Raw genomic sequence first — 20,952 nt, forward strand, 5'->3', positions numbered from 1 at the left:
ATTTTAAGAAGAAACAATGACAATACAGAGTAAGATAGATTATGTGCAACATATTGTAGAATGGTATGATAAAGTATCTTTAAGTGTATCATTAAATGAAACATATTGATTTAGAAAGAAGGTATATATTGTCTTATCTGTTGCTTTTAACCAAAGTTGTGTATGTAGGGTCACAGGAAATTTTCTGTGAGGGGTCTGTGACCCCTCAGACATTTGAACAGTCTGATTAGTACAAGGAAAAAAAAATAAATACATTTGGAGAGTTTACTTGCTGTGAATACTAGCATATATGAGACAGACTGAGCATTGATGCCATTAAGGCAAGAAAGAAACATAGGCCATCAAGGAGAGAAGAGAGAGTCCCTTACGAGGAAAGGTGACTCTTATGACAAAAAAATCCTTTATATGTTTGCCCTATGATAGGAAAGCTTCCCCAATAATGAGGATTGTGGGAGAAGACCATAAATCTGAGTAATTTTCATTTTTTTTTTAAAGATGTGTTTATACAAGAACTGGGATACAGGCCAGAGGCACAGGAGGGTGAGGAAGTTCACCAGAGACAGAGCAGGAAGCAGAACAGGCAGACAGAGTGAAAACACTGCTGAGGGGACCAGTGGGAGAGACAGGAGAGGTCTGCCACACCATGTTGGAATATCCCTGTCTGGCCAGGAATTGAACCCTCTCTGCAGAGGCTGAGGACAGCTTCACAGTGCTGTGCTCAACCGTGATCTTCATTCTTTAAGATAATGGTGGCAGCTTCTCTTGAAGCCTTCAGGAGGTCAATTCACCTTAATCCATTGGAAAAAACCCTGCTCTGGACATTTTAAAAGGTCTATCCTTTATGTATGTGATATATATATATATATATATATATATATATACACACACACATACACCTATATGCAGACTACCAATATAAGTATATATCAAAACTGAATTGGCACTTTTGAAAATATCACATTATATTTAACAAACTCCATATCTATAATCAATACTGATTTGTTTGCTTGAGTTGAGAATAACTGAAAATAATTGCTCAGGTATAAGCATACATTTGGACACATAAACAGACATTTGGACACTCTATCTTGTTAACATACATTTTTATTTTGTTTTCTTAAGACTTATGTTTTTTCATAAGTTTAAGTTTTTTTTTCATAAATTTAAATATATTAGATAACTTAAGTAAATAACATAAGTAAATGTATTGCTGTGAGGGAATCTTTGCCTTCATTACTTTTCTGTTTTTTTTAAGTGACTTGTTCAATATCACATACTGTCCAAAGGTGTATTTATATTTAAACTTTTATAAATAATATTCTTATGTAAAGTCTTAAAGTATAGGTGTTTCCTGGAAAATGATATGTTCTATTAATATGTAAACTTGAAATTCTGTCTTTTCAAAAAATATCAAATTATATTTAGAAACATTTCTGTGCCATCTTTTATTGCTTTCTTTACTCTCCAAATTACATGTATAAGTATCTATATACATATATATGTGTATATATGTATATATAAATAATTTCAGTGTCCACACAAATATATCTGTAATATATATGTAATATTTTATTGTCATCTATATTCTATGTCTTCATTGTTCTTGCTTTGTGCTTATAAAAATGGTTTCCACATAGAGGGGTCTCCCTGCTGGTGCAAGGGGTTAAGACACAACCTATGAAGCTATTCACAGCTACTGCAGCACATGTTCAATCCCAGGCCAGGGAGCTACCCACATGGTGCAGTAGACCTCTCCTGACTCGCCTATTTCTCTCCTCAGCAGTGTTATTTCAGTAGAACTGCCTGTTGCGTTCCCTACTCTGTCTCTGGTGAATCCTATCACTCCCCACACCTCTAGCCTGTACCCCAATTCTTGTATGCATAAATAAATAAATCTTTAAAACAACAAGCAAACAAACAAACACACAAACATAAAACTATAGTTTCCACATAGAATAAGTTCCTTGCCTTCTTAGGGTAAATGTTTCCTGCTAACTTCAGACTGCTGACAGTCTGACTTCAAGATAAACCTACAGTACATAAACCTTCTAGATTATTATGGCTTTTTTTTTTTAATAGAGGCATGTTTTATTTATTTATTTGTTTGTTTGTTTGTTTGTTTTGTTTATACATGCACTGGGTACAGTCAGAAGCAGGGGAGGGTGAGAGAATTCACCAGAGCCAGAGCGGGGAGCAGAGCAGGCAGAAGGACCGAAGTACACTGCTGAGGGGAGCAGCGGGCGGCAGGAGAGGTCTGTGCGCCATGTGGGACCCTCCTCCGGTGGCCGGGAGCAGCCGGGGATCGAACCGGCGCCGCAGAGGCCGCGGGCAGCTTCGCAACCCAGCGCTCAACCACTGCGCCACCGGGGAGGCCCATAGATTATTATGGCTTTTTATACCAATTCTACTTGTTTGGATTTCTTGGAAATATTCACACATAGTTTGGAATAGGCCAGATTTCTCAGTTTGATATTTTCCTACTAGATGTTTTTCATTCAATTCTTATACTGTTTTTCTCTTATGTGACTTTGAAGAACAACAGAAAAATAATTTAGATTGGGTTTCCACCATACATTTACGCAATTATTGAGGAAAAACATTTTGATAGAGCAAATTCAGGGAATAATACCCGAGAAAGACTAGGATCTGAAATAATCAGTCCTTATATTGTATATATTATTTTTTTGGAAGATACCTAGGCATGGAATTGCTAGGTCATATGGTAAGTCCATTTTTAGTCTTTTGAGAAATATCCACATTCAGTATTTTTTTTTTATGTGAAAGTATAACATGGAAATATAACATGGAAAACTGGAGACACTTGCTTGGAAGAAGGTGGTCAGAAGGATACTGTTAAAGTTACTGTTGTGTCTTTAATGGAACATGTAGGTGACTAAACTACTGCAATATATGGAATAAAATTCCCAATTATTCTAAGAATTGTTGGTCTTCATGCTTCCATATATCTTCTTAAAACAAAGTTTTGTCTTCTATAAAGTACGTATTTCTCGTAATCAAAATCCATGTTTCTCATTTTCTAAAACTAGTTTTTTTTTTTTTTCATTCACTCTGGCAGTGACACCTACGCCTAATTTTAAATATTAAAGAGACCAACTCTTCGTTGTAGTGAAAAGCATTTAAAATAATACCATTAATGCTTTTTAGCGTTTTAATTTTTTTAGCTTTTCATTCTTCTTAGTTTTTTTTAATAGCAGGCTATGTCTTTTAATTTTAGTTTATACTGTCTATAAATATTGTCTCATGGAGAACTGACCTCATTTATAAGTATAAGCATTACATTACATTTATAAGTATAAGCATTATATTCTTACCATCATATGCTTAAAAACACACCTACCTCCCTATCTATCTCATTGTATATTAATGTTGCTTGTTTAATGAGGAACTCTACTTCTGATTAGAATATAAAAAGTCTCTGTTAAATCACTCAATTTTCCAATAATACAGATAATTATACCTTTTTAAGTATCATAAACTTTACTACTGCTTAAAGAGATACATGCCTTAGACATGTATTCCCTGTTTTATAGAACCAAATTAAGCAAGAAAATGGTGCCAACAAAAAAAAAACATATTGTCTCATACTCCATAATATCTCAAATTATGTCCTCGAAGATATTATTTATAGCTATACTGTAGTTTCTCTGAAAGAAATTTACTGCATTGTAATCCTCATTTAGTTCATTCTGTATTTGTCTTTTATCACTATTGAAACTTTGTGAATATTGATTACAAAAAACTGAAAATATTTTCAAAATGCATAGAGATATTTTCAAGAAAAGGGTTGAAATTTAAAGTTAGAAATGCAAACTCAACTTTCTTTGTGTGTTCCTAGTTTATACCTAGCTGAGGAGCTAGGTTTTCAGTTCCTGTCAACTCACTAGGATCCTCAGATGGTCTATATAAAATACTTATGTATCTCCCAGACATAAGTTGACATATTTGGCACTCTTCTGGCATATAAACTGAGGCAGCAAAGATTGAAATGTACTTATTCCCATAGGTGACACCTCAAGCTCAGGCCTGAGGCTTGCTTCAGAGTTGAGTAGAGAATGCTACAGTTACTGTATGTAAAAATGGAAGACTTGACAATTTAGCTTGTCTCTTGGCATTTTTTTGTGAATGCTGAAATCACTTTTCAGATGGAAAGAACTATACAGGGTGGATGGATAGATAAATCTACAAGATTATTTTCTAAAAGTCCATGGAAGCCTTGGAGATTTTATTTTTCACATGTTCCATGTCTGGTAACAGTAATTGATTATTTATTCCCGATTTAATTTGTGTTCAAGCTATTTGTGTAGTACCTAAGGTTGAGAGCAATTTGAAATTATTCTAAGAGAAAAAACCCAATGTATAGGAGAGATGGAAAAAGATAATCTGTCTGTAATTCCTTGCATTGGAGGTATCACAAGACTAGAAGATGACCATGACTCAACCTAGGATAGCTGGGAAAGAAACACCCATGTAAGTCTCTGCCTGTTTTGCTATTTCAAAGTTTAAGTTATCTGATTCTGGAAAAAAAAGTTCCTGAAACATTTGCAGAGAAAAGACCTGTTCTTATGGACTTTACACCTCTAAAATGCCTTAAATCTTGTTTGGCACATCAGAGTATGTGGAGAATACCAACTGAAAATCTATATTGATAAAGGGAGTGCTAAACGTTACAAAAAGAACCAGTGTCCAAAACCATCTGTCACAACCGCATCTGACAGTGTCAAACTTTGGGATTCATAACCTTTTGAACAAGTTGAGAATTGGTGAAAAACTTATCTTAAATTCTGCCTTTGATTCAACTTTCAGTTAGCACTGCTATGCCAGATGGTATATTTACAGATGTCTTATGATAGCCAATACTTTCTTAAAATTCTGCATAAAAGGAGCCAATTTTCTAATATGTTCATTTTTGAAGTGAAATGTTGATAAAGTATTTAAAATAATTATAAGTAATATTCAAACATTTATCAAAATAAATATAAAAACTCTGGGACAATTAACGGAACCCCATTTTCCTTCATTTTAATGAGTATAACCCATTGTTCAGAGTATATTATTAACAAATAATTGAAAGGGTTTCATAAATACATAAATCTCTTGTATTTAACATTTTTTTATCTACCTGTGACTTGAAAATAATTTATAGCTTAGAGGTTAAATTCTAAGAGTCTGGTGCTCAGTTTGTAGGTGAAAAATAGTATTAACAGAATGACCACTAAAGCATTAGGATTTTCAAGAACAAATTGAAAATTTCATCACAGTTTTGGATAGACTCTTCATGAAATATAATCACTTTAATATTATCTCTGAAATTGTGAAAGATACACTACATGTTGTGGTTGTTATGAGTTTATTATTTTGTGACCTTTGCTTGGACAAAACATCCAGCATCTTAAGTGAGCAACATTAAGAGTATTTATCCTGACTAGTCACAGTCTCTTATAAACTCTGACCTTGCACTTTGATACAATTTCCGGTTTTATGTTTTTCTGTGTGGCATTTGTAGATGAAATTGAATCATTAATCACTCTAAGCACTTTCTTACAGGATCTTTGCCACAAAGTTATTTTGAATTTATACATCATAGCTTTTTAAATGCAAATAAAACTTCTGAGTTTCCTAAAATGTCTTTCCCCTCAGTGGAAGGGTTTAGATGTTGGTATTCTCAGCTGCAAACTCCTGACAGCCGATTGCCACTTGTCCTTGCAGTAGTCACAGCCTGTTACAAGTTAAGAGGTTGTAAATTCTCGCCACTCGTTTTCCCATTTCACTGACCATAGGAACTAGTAAAAGATGGAACTTCAATTCTACCATTTTATTTCAGTTAAAATCATAGCCAAATTCATTTTCCCACACAGAATGTAATTATGATATAGACAATAATTCCAAGAAACTCTGAGCATTTTTGTAAAAGAGTCACATCAGTTCCTTATTCTGCACTCCCACCAAATAAAAGAATTTATGATTTTGTTACTTGCAAGGGAAATGTTCAGAGAACACTGTCAGGAGCAATGATCCTACTCTGTCTCACATTAGTCCTTTGTCACAATCTATCCATTTACTACAGGATATTTTCCTTATTAATAAGGAAAGACATTTCTTATTTCTGTATTTCATTCAAGGACACATAAACTGTAAAACATAAGATAAAAATATAAACATATTTCTCAAAGAAATCGTTCAAAATATGTACACAAGAAAAATATGTATAAAAGCAATACTACCAAATAAAACTTAAATGTAAATCAAGTGCCTTCATTTTATTATTTCAATTATTAAAGACATGATTTATTCTCTGACTAGAATATCCTTGCGCATATTTGAGAAACAATATCATCTTGGAATTGAACATGGCATTTTAATTAAAATATATGTGGTGAAGACAGTATGTATTTATTAAAAAGTAGAGCTATCAGGAGATAATTAAACACTTTTCTTCTTATTCTTGAAGGAAAACAAGTAGGAAGGACAACATCTGCTGGATATGTATGATTTAGGAACCATTAATAGTAAATAAGCAGAAAGCTACCCAAAAGTCAGATTTCACTAAAGTATGCTTTACTATATTCTCTTGGGTCTACAAAGAGACCACTACAATTAACACTTAACAAAACTAATTTATTCAGAATCCTGAAGCTCCCCAGGAAACATTTGGTCATCAACAGATTACACTCACTCTAATATGTTTAGGGACAGATAAATATAGCCTGGGAACAACAGCATGAGCATTGGCTAAACCCACTGGGAGCAGATCTTGAGATATTTCACAGTGGTAGGTGTTTATAATTCACACTTAAGAATCTGAAGATTAAAATGACTACATAAATTCTCAGAATTTCAGATGCAAAAATCAAGTGACAATTAGATTAAAGTGTATCATAGTTGCATAAATTGTTGAAAACTGTAATGGGAAAAATTAGCTAAGTATTTTTAGGGAAAACTATCCAGAATATATCCTATTTAGATAAAAACGCATAATCCTTGATTTTTTTTATTTTTATCTTTTTAAATTTAGGGTCTAGATTTATGTCAAGCAATTTAATTCCAATTTAGTAAGCATTGATCTAACTTTATATGTTATTAAAAATTTCTTTTATAATATTCCTTATGTTAAGTCATATAATTTTGTCAAATTCTGGTAAAAGATAGCCAAACTGTCTTCAGAGATGTTCCTTCTAATTAATTTTAAACCTTCCTTGCTGACTCAGTATTGTTGTTTTACCTGGATATACATAATCATTTGATTTCTTTGTAAAATTAATAGTTTCAAGTAACTTATAATCTGGTCTTCAAGTATTCTTAAATAGCAATAATTCTTACTGCACACTGATTTCATTTATTTCATAATTCAGTTATTCCTTTAGTTCATAAAGTTTATTGTTAAACTGTTTTAAAAAGAAAGACAAAAGAATGTAGTTAGAAATGTCATTAATTTTGTTCTAAAAATAATAGTCCACTGTTTTATAAGAAACAGGTAGTGCCCTGCAAGATTATGGTCCACAACTGACTTTTGGATGTGTTTATGGGGAAATAGTTCTATTTAAAAGTATATGGGAAATGCTGTGTAACAGTATTCTCTAAAATAGAAGTTATAAAAGCCAGCAATTACTTATGAGGTTACTACATAGTCAGTTCATAGAAACAGAAGTATTACATAGAATGATGGTTACTAGGCACTAGTGGTACTTGTTTCAAATTTGCAAATGCTGGGGATCTGCTTCACAACAATGTGTGCATGCTTAACACTACTGAACAATATAATTAAACATAATACATTTTGTTTTTTTAAAGATTTATTTATTTATTTAGATAAGCACTGGGTACAGTCAGAAGCACGGGAGGGTGAGAGAATTCACCAGAGCCAGAATGGGGAACAGAACAGGCAGAGTGATGAAATACACTGCTGAGGGGAGCAGCGGGCACGGGAGGAGAGGTCTGCGCGCCATGTGGGGACCCTCACGGCAGCCGGGGATTGAACCGGCACTGTAGAGTCTGTGGGCAGCTTCGCAGCCCAGTGCTCAACTGCTGCGCCACCAGGGGAGGCCCTAAACATAATACATTTTATATTTGTGTTTTTTACCATAACTTTACAGACCTGTTAAAGCCACATTGAACAAAGTGACTTACCTATCTCTGCACATGGTTTGAAGCACTGAAACATTATTCAAATCAAACCATTTTGACCATACATGTTTATTTTCTATTGAGGTTCACATATAAAAACCTCAGAGCAGTAAAACATACAACATGATTTAATGAAAAGCCTGTGGAATTTATTATTGCATGTTAAGATTCTAATACTTTAAATTTATCCTTGTGAGACTCAAATTTCTATTTTCTAACCTATTTACTTACAGAGGGATGATTAACTTAATTATGTACTTAGTTCCATTGAGATTTGTGATAGTAGGAAGATATGATGACCTGCTTACTATGTCTTCATCCAAATATTAATACATGTTTAATGGCATCGAGACAAAAACAATTCTGTACATCTTGCTCAAGACTTCCTCTTAAATTGTTTTTACTTTACAAAAGATTATGTTATATACCTTATTCCAAAAAAATACTTATATCTACTTTCATATAGATACTAGCATTCCATGTATACTAAAAGACTATAAGAACAGCTAGATAAAATGAAGTATTAAAATCACAGTATTGCATGTTTAGGCCATCTTTTACTCTATCGGTCAATTGTAAAATAAATATAATTCATTTTGTTGAGTTTTCTTAATATTAAGTAATTTCCAATATCATAGAAATGTTCATAAATTTTTGAAAACAAATAATTCCAGAACTTTTATTATAGTTTTTTATTAAGTAAAACATGAATATCTTAGGGAGGAAAATTATTTAAAAAATAAAAATTTATAAGTGGAAAATAAATGAATACATCCCATTGAAAATCACAAAATAAATTCAACCTTTTAAATACCTTAATTCTATACATATTAGTAAGTCTAGTATGGAATGTGAGAAAGATTTCTTTCAAAATGTTAAATATTAAAAAATACTTCTGAAAGTCTATTATTGATCATCATACAAAAATTTATTTATTTGGTTACTCAAAAACATTTTTTTTAATTCAGTTTAACATGGCTTTACAACACTATAGATTTAGGGTTATAGTTTCACCCCACTTGATGTCATATTTCTTGGGTTCCTTTGGTTTAGTGTTGACTCTTACTTTTTGTTTTAAATATATCCCACTCATTCACTATTTGCCTCTCTTCTTTTTACTTATATTTTTTCATATATATATACATATATATATGGATGATATATCTTTTTGCTGCATTGATAACTAATCATAATATAATGTATATCCATTCATTTCTTACCATTTTCAGCTGAATTCTAGTATATCAGATATAAATATGGCTATTCCTGACTGTTTTGGGAGTACTATTTGATTGTTAGCATTGCTTTCTAGCTGTTTTCTTTGCGCCTATGTTTCTCCTTCCAGCTAAGATGAATTTCTTAGAGACAAAAGAAATTTGGAGTTCTTCTAAATCAGCTATTCTTCTATGACTTTTACTCGGTGAATTCAGTCCATTGCATCTAGGGTAGTTACTGGTTTTTGTGCACTTCCTACTGCCATTTTATGTTAGTTTTCTGGCTCTATTTGTACCTTCTTCCAATTGTTTTATAGAATTTCTTCTCTCAGATTTAGTTAGGAGAGCTCTTTTTAACATTTTCCACATGGGACAGAGATCTTGTGTTGGCAAAATCCTTCATTATTTATTTCTCTTGAAAGGCCTTTATCTTCCCATGGTTATTTGAAAGAGTCTTTGAGGATATGGTGTTATTAACTAACAGGTTTTTTTTTTGTTTTGGAGTAATTTGAATATATCTTTTCATTTGCATATTTACTGTAGCATTTCTTTTTGCCAAGTCTGATGTGAGTACCTTTATAAGTCACCTGTTTTGTTATTACAAACTTTCTTATGCTTCATATATCACCTGTTCCAGAATGTAATTTATGCAGTTTTCAACACAATATTAAACACATGGCAGAGTCAGTTTATTCAGAGAAAGAAGGGTTTGTAGATTTACTTTCAATGTAAATATCTTACCATTTTTAACTATATAAATAATTGGTTTACATTGGATTTATAGATATAACCATAGAACCCAAATTGTATTTAAACTGAGTTATATGTAGTAGAAAACATATCAAGTTATGATATTTCAAGAAGTTTGTTAAAATTTCCAATTGGGACTTATTTCTGCACAAAATCCTGTCTTTTGTTTTTGTTTTTTTTTTTTGTGATTCTAGTTTTTTGAAAAATGTACAAAGCTTTATAGGAAAGATTGCATTTGTGTCCATTCTAATAAAAAAAAAAATTTCACTCATTATTTAGCTTTCAATATAAATGGATTAAATGGTAAAGTTAATTGGTATTTGATTATGGATTCTGTTTTTCATTAAGTGTTGTTTTTGTTTTTACCATTCTCAACACAATAATCACTCTACGTAAGAATACATCTGCAATCTTGGTGTCCATTCAGTTTATGAAACATAGAAACAATACTTGAAAAGTGGAGAAACTGAAATTTTGGAAATTCCCATTTAAAAATGGAAAACTCTGTTACAAATCAGTAAACTTATATTCCTCTCTTCCCTTATAAGAAATAAAATATAAAATATTATAAAAATGTCAATGATACATTTTCTGTAAATATTAATTATATATTTATAGTCATGCAATGTGGTAGGAAACAATGAATTTAAGCATAACTGTTAATTAAAGTATAAGGAAACTGTTTCAGCTACCCTACTCAATAGAAATATACTACATTATACCTCTTACTATTCTCCTGTATTTCCACAATTTAATAAACCAAATTCCTCTCACTTCTACCAACCAACATGTAGCACCATTACCCAGTTTTTGTTAGTTACTTTTACTAAGATGGCTGGTTTTCTTCTCCATTTTTGCTCCATGTGCTAGAAATATTGCTGATCTTTACTTTCATGGGTTGCAAACAGCAAATGCATAAGACACCTATAAAATTAATCAATTCATCAATCAATAAATATCCACTGAATGATTGTTGTTTTCAGACTCCTGTTAAAAATATAATTAAAAAATATCCTGCTACATCAATCATCATCAGGAATAATCATTATGTGAAAGATACATTTAAGCACTTTTTACCATCGAGCATGTCCCAAAACATAATAGAAAAAAATAATTGTTATTTGTTTCATTCATATTTGTGGAAAAGACATGTAAATTTTCTTTACCTAACAACTAAATTGAAATGAATAATTGCAGCAAATGAATAAGGTGAAATCAGAGTTTAAATGGGAATTAAAATGTAGGTAGATTCTAAGTGCACTGTTAAAAATTGAGCATAGAATATGAAAATATTTAGGGTATGTCATTAGCTGACTGAGGTACACTCTGAGAACATCAAACTTGCATACTCCAAGTGGTTTCTGCCATCTGTTGCACAAAGACAAAGTATAATCTCAGTACCTAAGACCGTCAATAGAGAAAAGCTGAATGGACTTGATGTGCTGAGCATAGAGAGAGAAAAGACAGAATAATAGTTTCCCAATAAAACGCCAGATTTACCCACCCCTTCATGGATAAATGCTTAGCCAAACAGGGTTGATCCAAAGTGAGACCACTGAGGATAAAAGCCTGCCAAAAGTCTAAGTCACGTTCTAATGGGGAAACATAAGAAATGGGCAAAAGGTGCCAGGAAAGTCTGAATGGAAAGGAGCAAATATAATTCAAGATGAACGCTGCCATTGTCAACTTTCCCATAGGTCTCTCACTGACATTTTGTTCGTGTCTCCCTCCATGTCCCCCAAGTCCCTGGTGCAAGTCCTCGCCCAAGAAGCAAGCATGGCTTTTTCTTTACATGTCTCTCAGCTCCATGTGTCTTTTTAAAATCTTCTGTTTCCCCCACCACCCCTCTTTTACCTTCCCCTTATTTCTCAGCTCTACTCATCATTAGAATGCACAAGAAACATGGGATCCCCCCTTTTTAAATTGTGTGCTACAATGTTATGGTTATCTTTTGCTGTGAAACAAATCAGCAAACCTCTGATTGGGTTAAAACAATTACCATATCCCCATATCTGCAATTTGAACAGCTCATCTCCTTTCTCTACGTATTATTAAATGGGATAGCGCACATGAGGTTAGAACGCTCTTTCTTTCTTTCTTTCTTTCTTTTTTAAAGATTTATTTATTTATTTTTATATAAGCACTGAGTACAGTCAGAAGCACGGGAGCATAAGAGAATTCACCAGAGCCAGAGCAGGGAACAGAACAGGCAGAGTGATGAAATACACTGCTGAGGGGAGCAGCGGGCATGGCAGGAGAGGTCTGCGCACCATGTGGGACCCTTGCCAGCAGCCGGGGATTGAACTGGCATGGCAGAGACTGCAGACAGCTTTGCAGCCCAGTGCTCAGCCGCTGCGCCACCAGGGGAGGCCCTAGACCTCTCTTTCTAGATAGACAGTGACCTCAGTAGCAAATTGTTGGGTAACTGTTTCTTTCTACAAGGACTTCCTCATAGATAGGTTTCGAGAGCAAATATCTAAAGGGATGGAACATGGAGGACATCAGTTCCCTAAGGTCTGCATTCATGAACTGGCCTGAAGTTACCAGTGTTTTTTTGTTTTGTTTTGTTTTGTTTTTTTTTTGGTTTGTTTTTTTTTTCCCTATTAATTAGGTAGTGGCAAATTCCAGATTAAAGGAGAGGGAATACAGACCTTACTTTCAATGAGTTGGGCAGGAATAAAAAATGGGGCTGTGTTTTAAAACTTCTACTTTAGTTTCAGTATTAATGAACACTTCTTGACAGACATACTAAGTTCTAGTACAGTACCAATGATCCTTTAATCAAAAAAATCACAAAGATATTACTGAAACAGTCATATCATAACAGAGGTAGATCCACAACATGGTTTTGCTTGCTTGGCCAGCTACTTTGTTAGTGGATGAATACTGACTCAAAACAAATTAATCAGATTCTTTACCTAAGAATTTGGAATTAAGTCCAAGAGACAGTCAATCATCTTTGAAAGTGAATTGATTTCAGATTATGTAAACTCAGGAATTTTGCAGAGACTATTTCAGGCTATGTGCACACAGAAAAAAGAAATTGACTTAAGGAAAAAGAAAACAATGAATCACACAAGGCCTAGGAGAGGAAGTAAATGAGAAACAGAAGCTTTTCAGATACCAAATTACTAACCATTTCCAGATTCTATTTTCTCCATTATTTGTACATTAATTCATATTTATTTATCTTTTCCTCCTGACCAAGCCTTGGAAATGCCATAATAAACAAAAAAGAAAATGGGCATGCCTCCTAGAAATCTTCAGGACAGGGAAGTAGTTAGTAAATAAAGAGCAATATGAATATATAAACAAACATACATTCATATAAGCATGATCCTCTGGGTTAAAGGTAGGTTTTTTTAAAAAATAGAATCTTCAAAGTTTGTAATTAATTTCATAATCACCAACATATCCAGATCAGAAGTAATTATACTGATTTAATTCCAATTTTAGTGTAAATGACTGATAAGATTAAAATAGAGTTTTAAGTCCAAATCTCCCCTAGTTTGTATGACATAAGCGTAAAATTTCTCCCTTACCTTTTTTTTAATTAATTAAAAAATACTTTCAAATCAAATATTGAGCTTTAAGAGTGTGTGTATCATAGGTCTTCAGTACCTACCCAAAAAGCAAAGCAAAATTTTTCAAAATTTCATTAAGAAAAAGGTGCCTAAAGTTTGGTTCCCACCATACTACCAAATTTAGGAGATAGGATGTTATCTGCCTTGATGATTACATTTCAAAGGAATGAATCCCAGGAACTTGGGAAAGACAATATTACTTTATAAAACTGGCAAAAGCTTTTAAAAATGATTTACATCTCAAAGGAAAGAGAAGAAATTTTCAATTACAAATTTTCTAAAGTAAATGCTCAAAGGAAAGGGAGGTCAGAGGACTTTCTGTTTAGGTCCTGTGGATCCCTTTGGGGTAGAGGCAAGAGGGAGGTCAGGAGCCCAGAGGCAGGAAGAAGCTTATGCAAATTTTGATAAATCTGAAGGAAATATGAAGGCCACATTTCTCAGTACTTCTTTAGAATATAAGAATGGGTAGGACTTTTTAGGAAAGGAAAAATAAGATCCCCTCATTTGTTTTGCAGTCCCCTCAAACCAGCACACTCTAAATTGGTTCTGCTATCTACCATATAATGGCAAAGCATACTTTTAGTGTGTAAGAACTTTAATAGAGTTAGTGTGCATAGAGAGAGAAGGATAATAGTCTCCCAATTACCTTTGGGTAAATGTACCCATTCCCTTGTGGGTAAATGCCCAGCCAAACAGGTGTGGCTCATGAGGGACAAATGAGTCCAAAAGCTTGTCACATGTCGAAGGGACCTCCTGGCAGGAAACCCCAGCAAAGGGACAAAAGAGGCCAGGCAAGTCTTGAGACTAAAGAAGCAAAATCAAAGTACAAATTAAGATAAAGGCTACCCTTGTCAGCCTCCTCTCTCACCCATGTCTTTTCCAGGTGTGACGTGTCTCAAATGTCTCCATTCATTTCCCCAAATCCCTTTTGCAAATTCAAAGATGAGAAACAAGCAGGACTTCTTCACATGTCTCTGCTCCACATGTGTCCTCTAAGTCTTCTTCCAAGTCCTGCCAGGCTTTCATCTTCACCTTCCTCTTGCAGTCAACTCCACCCTTTATTAGCTGAGGCAGGGAGCTGGGAACCTTCCTTTGGTGGAGATTAAACTCTATCACACCTCTATGCCTTGAAAGTTCTTAGGTAAGACACCTCCTGTAATTAAAAAAAAAAACAGACTAACAGGAAACAAACGTAAGTTTAATGCCATGCATATCTCATATATGAAGTAAATATATTCGTTTTTAATAGGGAAAACTATAGTATAGTGTATTTAATGCAGCATTCATGAACAGGTAGCAAAGAAAAGAAACAGATTTTTATAACAGAATTTTTTAAATCCTGAAGTGGTTAAATGTAAACAGTAACACAAAAATGAATTTTAAATTGTAGGGTAGCAAAATATTCCACCACAAAATATGTTTCTTTGACATGAGAACATTATGAGCTGCTTATTTTTTAAAGATTTATTTATTTATGCATTCAAGAGCTGGGATATAGGCCAGAGATGAGGGGGTGAGAGGATTCACCAGAGATAGAGTGGGTACAGAACAGGCAGACTGACTGAAATACACTGCTGAGGGAAGCATCGGGCGAGACAAGAGAGGTCTGCTGCGCCATGTGGGTCACCTCCCTGGCTGGGGATCGAACTTGTGCTGCAGTGGCTGCGGATTGCTTCATAGGACTGCGTCTTTACCCCTTGTGCCACCAGGGAGGCCCTGAGCTGCTTATTTTTAAAGAACACCAGACATAGGAAAATCTCTGAAAAACCAAATAGAAGCTACCCCTTTGTAGGAGACATTTATATGTATTAAAAACAAAAAAACAAACAAACCTCTATTTGTAAGGGTCTCTCCCTTCCTGTGCTGGGAATAGGGGGGCGTCCAATTTTCTTTCTCCCTTAGTAATGGAGAAGAGTGCAACTAAAATCTGCATAACAATTCCCTTTATACAGTGTCTTTTCTGGTGACCTCCAATAACTGACTTCCACCTTTTCTACCCCCACCTCAACATACTTTGTCCTTAGTTGTAGATGTGGCTTAGGCCAGTTCAGGAAATTACTCAGTTTTTCTGAGTGACTGTACAGGTGATGAGACACATTCTGGCTAGGTGGGCAGGGCGGAGGCCCATTTCACAGAGAATGAAAGTGGCCAAAGAAAATTATTTAAAAAATGGAAATTTACAGGTCTTGTGTCTGTGAACAAGAGACCTGCCTCTCAGCAAGAGACAGCCAGAGTGTTCAAATATTTGATAAGAATTGGTGAAGGGCCTTTTGGGCTGAATGTTAATCTCCAGCAAGCTTCCCACCCTTCTAGCTGCCTGTGTGTTAATTTTTAGCAAACTACCTCCCCAAGTGTATTCAGTAGATAGAGGCCCCTTAGTGAGTTGTATTTAGTATAAAAGACCCTAGAAAGGAGCAACTCCGGGGTACTTTGCTTTCAGGTGTCCCCCCCCCTGTCTCTAGAGGAGCTTTCTGCTTCTCTATTGCTAAATAAGCTCTCTAAAACTTATTCCTCATGACCTGTGTCTTCCATTTTCATGAAGTGACACAAGAACTCGCCAACACCTTGCAACAGTGGTATATATGTTATAAACCTTCTGTTTGTTTTTCTCCATGTTAATCTGTTTTTTTATTACAGGGGTTATCTTAGTTAAGAATTTCAAAGGACCTCCCTGGTGGCGCAGCGGTTGAGCGCTGGGTTGCGAAGCTGCCCGCAGCCTCTGCGGTGCTGGTTCGATCCCCGGCTGCTCCCCGGCCACCAGAGGAGGGTCCCACATGGCGCGCAGACCTCTCCTGCCGCCCGCTGCTCCCCTCAGCAGTGTACTTCGGTCCTTCTGCCTGCTCTGCTCCCCGCTCTGGTTCTGGTGAATTCTCTCACCCTCCCGTGCTTCTGACTGTACCCAGTGCATGTATAAACAAAACAAACAAACAAACAAACAAATAAACATGCCTCTAAAAAAAAAAAAGAATTTCAAAGGATCTAGGTTATTAACTGGAAATAAAGTCTGAAGGATAAACAAAGAGTTTATTAGGTAACCAATGGGAGGATTTGAATTCAGGAAACATTCAACAAACACAAATGTGAATTTAGTTTATGCAGTTAGTTACAGTGAATCATTGACATTACAATTTAATATTCTCGATAGGAAGAACTTCTAGTTCTAAACTACCAGAACCTAAAGACATACTATCTGTGCACAGAGAAATGCAATGCAATATTCAAACTTTTCCTTTCTAAAGAATGCAGTGTAGAAATGCAAAGGTTGGGTACTCATTATCAAATTTTCTTTATCTGGCTCCATGGTCAGCAGTGGGGGGGTGAATAGACTGACTTTATCTGCAGGCAGCAAATTTTGCCCAGCTGTTTCAGACTTCTAGTCTATGTAAATGGCTCTGCTCTCCTATCTGCCAGAGCTCTTCTGGAAGGGTTCATATTCCAGAACATTTTATAGTATATTTATAAAGCATAATCAGAACATTTTATAGTATGTTTATAAAGCATAATTATTATTTCCTCATTTGCATAGCCATTTCAATACTGTTCTGTATCAGCAGCTAGTTATTTTACTACCTATGTGAAAGTATTATGTCCCTACTATTGCTGTATAACAAATTATCCCCAAATTTAATATTTTAAAGTAAATTTATTTTGCTCTAATTTTAAAAATGGCTCACCTGGACAATTCTAGCTTTAAGTCTTTCATAATAGTACCAGCAGATATTAATTGGGACTACTGACATCCAAAACGGATCACTGACTTGGTGGAGGTGATCACTGAGTTGGTGGAGGTTGACACAGTCTACTGTGAATTCATTTGAGATTGCTGATCTGAGTGACAAAATCTGGTATTTCCAGTCTGACAATTTGAAGTGGTCAGATTTCTTACATTATGACTGTTGCCTCCACAGTGAGCATCCTAACAGAGTATTCAGATGTCATAGGATTATCTTCTGCTGTTTTCTAATAACAGTAACAAGTCACTACATTCTATATAGGGACACATGTAAACCTCAACTCTTAAAGGGAGTTAGGTCAAGAAATTTACAAACATGTTTCACAATATCTACTATCGTGTTGGTAATCTACATATAACATAAAATGATCATCGATCCAAATACAATGGAAAAATACATAGCTTACATTTGTAATTTATTTTAAAATACACTCATTATTTTCCTTTACTTTTCTCCCAATTCAATGTATTATATGTTTGCTTATAACTTAAATTTTATAAATATTTTATAACAAATACATTGTTTTCTTTTATTTTTTCCATTTTAATGTATTATATGCTTATTTGCCAACATATAAAAATGCATAAATGTAATTTTTAAGACACCCAATTTCCCCAATCCAATGATAACTCTTTTTATTAATTTTCTTTGGTTAATTCTTATTAACTGATTTTTTAAATGCATCATGTTTGAAATTGAGGTAATGCTGGAATAGAATGGCATATATGATTTAAGGATACAGATAACATCTCTTCAGATATTTGTTACCAAACCATGCCCATTACCAAAGCACCAATAATACTCTACCTTTGTCCGTTGAACTATTTTTATTGTTATTAGATAATGGGGCTGGCTTTGCATTATTTTCAACCAATTTTTTTTAAGATTTTATATTAAGATTTTAATTAAGATTTTAATTAAGATTTTTAAGATTTTATTTATTTTGTATTTATTTTGTAATAAGACAAACTGGGCACAGTCCAGAGATGAGCAGGGTGAGATGATTCACCAGAGACAGAGTGTGGAGAACAGGCAGGTCTACTGAAATACGCTGTTGAGGGGAGCAGCTGGTGAGACAGGAGATGTCTGATGCACCATGTGGGCCAGCTCTCTGGTGCTGCTGCTGTAGCTGCCAATAGCTTGATAGTGCTGAAACTTAACCACTTACATCACCAGGGCAGCCCCAAAGTATTCTTAATTAATATGAAAACTTATAGATATATATCCAGGCTAGACCATCAACCTAATACCTTTTCAGAAAGGTAGACACTTTGCTCCTAAATTCTCATTCTCTCTCTCTCTCTCTCTCTCTCTCTCTCTCTCTCTCTCTTGCTGAATGTGTGTGTGTGTAAAACAGAACTGTTTTCCATTGGGTTTATTCAGTTATCATTGCTGTTAGAGCAAAAACATATTGAATTTGTTCAAAATAAACATCTGAATCAATTTAGAGATCTAATTGATTTTATTAAGAGATTCACAAATCCACTGTATCCTATCTATAAGTACAAAGACTGTAAGGAGTAGCAAAATGGAAGGCTTTTATACCAGAAGGAGATTGGGACAAGGTTATTAGCAAAAGAAAAGAAAGATAATTTCTAGTTTCCTTCCTTCAGGGTAAGGCAGAGGGGTCTTACACACATATTATCTGATTAGCATTGATCAGGAAATTTCAGAGGTATTGCTTTAAAAATCCACTTTTGGGAAAGAATGAAACTACAATTAACATAGGTATTAAGACTTTCTGGGACTATATATGAAAGACTCCATTTGGGGTCTCCTGTTTCTTTTGTAAGCAAATTTGTGTTGTTCACAGCTCAGTTTTTAAAATTATATTGCGGGCCTCCCCGGTGGCGCAGTGGTTGAGCGCTGGCTTGCAAAGCTTCCCGCAGCCTCTGCAGCGCCGGTTTGATCCCCGGCTGCTCCCCGGCCACCAGAGGAGGGTCCCGCATGGTGCGCAGACCTCTCCTGCCGCCCGCTGCTCTCCTCAACAGTGTACTTCGGTCCTTCTGCTTACTCTGCTCCCTGCTCTGGCTCTGGTGAATTCTCTCACCCTCCCGCGCTTCTGACTGTACCCAGTGCTTGTATAAATAAATAAATAAATCTTAAAAAAAAAATTATATTGCATTGCTGATAATACATGATTTGATATATAGTGTTTCTGATACTGATTATAGAAGTAACATTGCAACCTTTGTTATTCAATTCTCTTAATTGATCTATAATCTTTTATGTAATTCTTGAACATCATATGAACTATCACTGTGTTTTCAAGATGTTTCTTTGGTTAATTTTTACTTATGCAAGTATCTTTAATATTTTTGTTAGTACAATAAATTTAATATTTGGTAGAGATAGTGAAAATCCCTTGTCTTATTTAATTTCTACTATATATATTTGATTATCTGGACTTCTACATGAATTGACCTGAGATAATCAAGTACTCAATTCTGTATTCTTTATTCACAAAATTTCAATATTGCTAATTCACAAACAGAAATGATTATTATATTTGTATAACTTTATCTTTGTTTTAGCCTTTTAAAATGCATATTTATTGGTAATCATGCATAGAAAAGATAATTTAAGTTGTAAGTTTGTGACTAAATTAAACTGACCATAAAACAATACCTTAGAAAGAATCCTACAACACATTAATTATCTACAAATTGGATTAATTAGCCACAAATCAAATAGTTTTCTCAATGTATATTTTTTATAAGATTATTCTGATAAAATAAAATTAAAATACTTTATTTAGTGAAGACAAATAAGAAACTTAGCTTTATTTGGAGTATAATTTGAATTTATGAACCAAAAATATTTCATAATGATGCTTATAATTTTCAAGCAATCTAAATACTGTCGAATGATTATTGTTATATTTGTAAGCTACTTTATGGTCTGAACAGTATTGTCAAAACCAAGTAATTAAGAGAAGTAAATTATTAGTGGATATGCTATCTAAGCATATAGAGTCAGCATATTGTGGTAGTAAAGAATATAGTCTTTAGGGATAGGTATGTAATTTTATTTATTTATTTTTTTAAAAGATTTATTATTTATTTATTTATTTGTACAAGCACTGGGTACAGTCAGAAGCACGGGAGGGTGAGAGAATTCACCAGAGCCAGAGCGGGGAGCAGAGCAGGCAGAAGGACTGAAGTACACTGCTGAGGGGAGCAGCGGGCGGCAGGAGAGGTCTGCGCGCCATGTGGGACCCTCCTCCACTGGCCGGGGAGCAGCCAGGGATCGAACCGGCGCCGCAGAGGCTGCGGGCAGCTTCGCAACCCCGCGCTCAACCGCTGCGCCACTGGGGAGGCCCCAGGTATGTAATTTTAACATAGCTTTTGTATAGTTTACTTCAATGACTCAGTCCCCTCATTTGCAAAATGATAGAAAATGGGCACCTGGAATAGTTATTTTGATTATTAACCTTACAAATATTTTGCTAGCTGTAATTATTTTAAAAGTTGGATAATTTCTTTATAACCAGTTTTTTATTGCTCAATTAAAAGCTGATTAAAGCAC

Source organism: Talpa europaea, assembly GCF_964194135.1.
Source record: "Talpa europaea genome assembly, chromosome: 6".
NCBI lineage: Eukaryota > Metazoa > Chordata > Mammalia > Eulipotyphla > Talpidae > Talpa > Talpa europaea.